The following is a 5,615-nucleotide window of genomic DNA, read 5'->3' on the forward strand; positions in this document are numbered from 1 at the left end:
AGTGATGAATCATGCTTCACCATCTGGCAGTCCAACGGACAGACAAATCTGTGTTTGGCGGATGCCAGGAGAACGCTACCTGCCCGAATGCATTGTAAAGTTTAGTGGAGGAGGAATAATGGTCTGGAGATTTTTTTCATGGTTCGGGCTAAGCCCATTAGTTCCAGTGAAGGGAATTTTAGAATTCTTGGGGGGGAAGGCTCTTTTTATGGCGCAGTGGTTTAAGGCACTGCATCTCCGTGCTAGAGGCGTCACTACAGACCCTGGCTTGATCTTGACCTGTATCACAACCATCTGTGATTGGGAGTCTCATAGGGCGGCGCACAATTGGCATAGCGTCGTCCGGGTTAGGGGAGGGTTTGGTCATTGTAAATAAGAATTTGTTCTTAACTGACTTTCCTAGTTAAATAAAGGTTAAATAAAAATGTCCTGTCTCAGCATGACAATGCCCTTTGCATAAAGCGAGTTCCATACAGAAATTGTTTGTCGAGATCGATGTAAGAACTTCACTGGCCTACACAAAGCCCTGACCTCAACCCCATCAAACACCTTTGGGATGAATTGGAACGCCGACTGCAAGCCAGCCCTAATCGCCCAACATCAGTGCCCAATCTCACTAATGCTCTTGTGGCTGAATGGAAGTCCCTGCAGCAATATTCCAACATCAAGTGGAAAGCCTTCCCAGATGAGTGGAGGCTGATATAGCAGCAAAGGGGAGACCAACTCCATATTAATACCCGTGATTTTGGAATGAGATGTTCAACGAGCAGGTGCCCAAGGGCATCGTTAAGGGGGAAAAACATGAATGATTCATAGGGCCCTAGCCTGGTAAGGGCCTCTAAATGTTTAGAAAATTATTTGTTTATAATTTTAAAAATGTCAGACAAAAAATCTGTTATGAAAATTAAAACGTATAACCATAATCAGATCAGGCATCTCTACCCAACCATCAAGTTCGGGGGAAATAAAATACCACTGATCTGACAGTTGCTCCTATGTCCCCTTCAAAAAACGAAATCGGGTTTCCAGAAAAGGAAAGAATGGAAACAGAGACAGATACAGCAAAATTCTGGAAAAAAATTACTCAATACGTTTTTTTCCCAGAATTTTTTTGGGGGGGGGGATTTGAGTGGAAGTCAGTGTAGACGGCCCTGGGGCGGCAGGGTAGCCTAGTGGTTAGAGCGTTGGACTAGTAACCGGAAGGTTGCGAGTTCAAACCCCCGAGCTGACAAGGTACAAATCTGTCGTTCTGCCCCTGAACAGGCAGTTAACCCACTGTTCCCAGGCCGTCATTGAAAATAAGAATTTGTTCTTAACTGACTTGCCTGGTTAAATAAAGGAAAAAAAAAAACTGAGTATCCTAGCTAGCCAATATAGCTAGATGATAGCTTGCTAGCTACAGGTCTACCGTGGACTCACTCGGCTCGGTCAGAGCAGTAATTATTAACATGATGATGATGAGCTACCACTACCAGCTATGGCTAGCTAATTAGCTATTATTTAGATATTATTATAACTGTATTCCCCAATATTTGCGGGATATTTATTAGCTAGCTATACTGTAGATGCTACTACTACTACTACTACTACTTGTCTACTACAAGAGGTTTAAACAGCGGACTTTGGTGGTGAGGAAGTTGTTTTGTAGCAGCAGCAGAATAACTACACCATTTTTAAATTGTAAAGTTAGGCACACGATGACTCAGACACACTTAAATATGTATTATATTTGATATGTATACTATTAAAACTTTTTTTTTCAGTTGTAGATTTTTAGTATGGTAACCTTTGTAGGAGCGAACATTAAATCTAAAATTCCCTTTGTTTACTCACCTCCTAGTACCGAGAGAGCCCCAGATAGGCAGGATCTCAGCAAAAAGCTGTCAGACAGACGGAGGAGGAAGAGGAGTTAGAGTAGCAGCAGTGCCAGTGAAGGAGTGACAGAAGAAATTGAACAAGCAAGTAATAAGGGAAGGGAATAGTATGGACAGGTTTAAAGTGAGGAAGATGAGGTTTTAGATGATCCAGCATTGTGGCCAGAGAAAGCACAAGACCATGAAAGATAAGCTATTGTTCACAGACGCGCCAACAGGTGTGGTGATGAGACAGAACTGTATAAAATCATGCCCCAAGACTCAGAAGGCAAGCCATTCCCCAACTATTTACAGTACAGTAAGTCAGCAAACAAAAGAGAAAAGGTGCAGAGAGACTGGTTTATTTATAGTAAGAGTGTGAATGCATTATATTACATTCCATGTGTTATTTTTTCTCATGAGCAAAGTAAACCATCACCCAGTTATCTGAATAGTAAGGATGGCTATAAGATATCACCAGTGAAATGGCGGAGAATGTATGACAAACTACAAGAGCAAGAGGATGGTGTGTCTCACAAGAACTGTGAGTGGAAATGGACAAATCTGCAGCATAGCGTAACAACTACAGGTATAGACAGACAAACAAATCCAGTCAGAAATGTATAAAAACAGAGCACTTCTAGAAAGGATTTTGGTTGTGACACTGTACTTAGCATCTAGGAATCTGCCATTCCGGGGGAAATCATTCAATCTTGATGATGTGCATAATTGACATTGCCTAGGCTTACTTGAACTATTGTCAAATTATGACCAGCTATTACGTGAGCACTTACAGAAAATCAGGGACAAAAAGAAAGGAGCACGACTGACTCATTACCTCAGCCCTGAGAGCCAAAACGAGATCATAGGAATATGTGGTCTAAGGGTTTTCAAAACAATACTTTATGAAAGAATCTATTACTTGGTTGTATGTGATCCAACTCCAGACATTTCCCATACTGAGCAAAATGTATAATTGGTGAGATATGTACACAAAGATAGTTCAGGGAACAGGTGAACGGGAAATAATTGAACGTTTTCTTGAAGTTAAAGACTTTGCTAGAAAGACAGGCAGTGAAATTTCTGAAATGATTTTGAGTGCATTGGAAGGGCCTGGTATTGACATAGCAGATTGCCGGGGTCAAGGCTATGATAATGGTGCAAATATGTCAGGGAAAGTGTTCAAACACACATACTGCAAAATAATCCACTGGCCACATACTCACCTTGTGCCTTCCCATACTATTAATCTTGTGGGTGTACATGAAGCTCTGCCGTGCCCAGAAGTATCAACCTTTTTGGCTGTGGGAATCGTCTTTACAATCTGTTCAGTTCCAGCCCAGAGCGATGGGCCATTCTCAAGGAAAAGACTGGCTGCTGTCTTAACCGCCTTTCAGACACGCGATGGAGTGCGCGTGTTGCTGTGGTCCGACCAGTGGCAACTCATTTACCATCTATCATCAAGGCCCTAGACGTGCTTCTTGCTACCTGCAGCCTGACAAACAAAGCCAAATCTGAGGCAAAAGGTTTGAAAAGCTACTTCATGTCTTTCAAGGCAATCTTCCTGCTCACTTTCTGGGTATTGAGAATAGAATTCTAATTCTTCAGTCAGGAAATATTTCTCTGGACATGGAAGCAGCTCACATTAAGGCACTACAGGAAGAAATACAGGCTTTACGTAATCAATGGGACACTCTTCTGGCAGAAGCCTCCATGGTGGCAAATGAAATGGGTGGAACTACTCAGTTTCACAGTGAACAGAGGAACCGCCAGACAGAAAGAAAACGTTTCCCTGATGAGACTGAAGATGACAGAGCAAATGAACAGAAGTCAGACACTGGATTTCGCAACACAGTGTTTTATGTGGCTCTGGATAGTATAATCAGTCATTTGGACATGCGGTTCCACACGGTTGCAGCTATATGTGAGGAGTTTTCACCAATACTTACATTTAGGAAAATGACTGAAAAGCAAATTTGTGTATCTTGCCACAAATTGAGAAACAAGTACAGCAAAGATCTCGCAGATGGAAAATGAAAATGAAGTGTGACATCTAAAGATGATATATGGTGTCACTTCTTCAGATGGTCTTTCTCCTGTAGAGATCCTAAATGCCATCCACAAGATGCAGCTATAGAGCATTTTTTGAGAGGTGTGCGTTGCACTACGAATCTTCTGTACAATGCCTGTAACAGTTTCTGGAGGTGAACGTGGCTTCAGTAAGCTGAAACTTATAAAGAACTATCTAGGATCCACAATGTGCCAAGACAGGTTCAACAGCCTTGCCATCCTTTCAATTGAAAACCAGTTAGCTAGAAAATGTAACTTTAAATACATTAGAAATGAGTTTGGTCACAGGAATGCTTGACTCTGGGCTCTTGGTGCAGTGTAACCTCTTGAGTTTTGTTTACAGGGAACAAACACAAGGAAAAATGCCTTAACCTGTTCTACCCAAGCCTGCCCGGGTTGGACAAAAATTCTGTATGTTCTGCTATGGTTTATCTCCTGTTGAACTTACTCAGGAATGCCCACATAATGTCTTGACACTACAGTTGCAGTTTCACAGATGCTTCTTCTTTGTAAGTACCACATTTATGCCTGCAGTCCAAAGTTCAGGATATTATTGTAGTTTAGTTCATTATTATAGGATAGTTCAGGACATGTTATTTAGGCATATATTTAGGAATGATGCATAGGGCAGAAGAGGGTTGGTAATAAATTATTTAATCAGAAACATGGATCATTAGTAATTTCTTCATTAAAACGGTCTACAATACCATATATTACAAAATATGTCACCAATTGTGTAGTTATTTATATTAAAGCATCATAAAAATCTCATGACAGAAACAGATTTTGTTAAAACATTAGGAATCAAAAATGTTTGCTATACTGTTTATATAGGCAAAGGATGAAGGTGGAAACTAGTATCTGCATAATTGTAGTATAGAGCAGCAGAAGCTTCTAGTTAGTACATTTAATAACACATATTGTTCAGTATGTTATTTTAATCTGAAACACTCTGATTTCTATGTTAGGGGCCCGGGAGGTTTTTTTCATTTTTTTTCAATGCCCCTGCAGGTGTCCACATACTTTTGGTATAGGAATAAAGTGACATATAATTAACAGTAGCAGCAGTGTATGTGAAAAAAGTTAGTGCAAGAAACGTCAATGCAGATAGTCTGGGTAGCTATTTGGTTAACAATTTAACAAACTGTTTATGGCTTTGGGTGTAGAAGCTGTTCAGGCTCCTGCTGGTTCCAGACTTGGTTCATTGGTACCGCTTGTCATGTGGTAGCAGAGAAAACAGTCAATGACTTGGGTGTAAGGAGTCTTTGACAATTTGTATGGCTTTCCTCCGACACCACCCGGTATAGAGGTCCTGGATGGCAAGGAGCTCAGCCCCAGTTATGTCCTGGGCCATAGGCACTACCCTCTGTAGCGCCTTGCAGTCGGATCACCAAGCGGTGATGCAGCCAGTCAAGGTGCTCTCTGTGGTGCAGCTGTAAAACATTTAGAAGATCTGAGGACTCATGCGAAATCTTTTCAGCCTCCTGAGGGGGTAGAGGCCTTGTCGTGCCTTCTTCATGACTATGTTGGTGTGTGTGGACCATGATAAATCCTTAGTTATGTGGACACCGAGGAACTTGAAGCTCTCGACCTGCTCCATTACAGCTCCGTCGATGTGAATGCGGGCATTCCGTTTCCTGTAGTCCACGAACAGCTCCTTTGTCTTGCTGATGTTGAGGGAGAGGTTGTTGT

The sequence above is a fragment of the Oncorhynchus clarkii genome, chromosome 1, assembly GCF_045791955.1.
Source record: "Oncorhynchus clarkii lewisi isolate Uvic-CL-2024 chromosome 1, UVic_Ocla_1.0, whole genome shotgun sequence".
Taxonomy (NCBI): domain Eukaryota; kingdom Metazoa; phylum Chordata; class Actinopteri; order Salmoniformes; family Salmonidae; genus Oncorhynchus; species Oncorhynchus clarkii.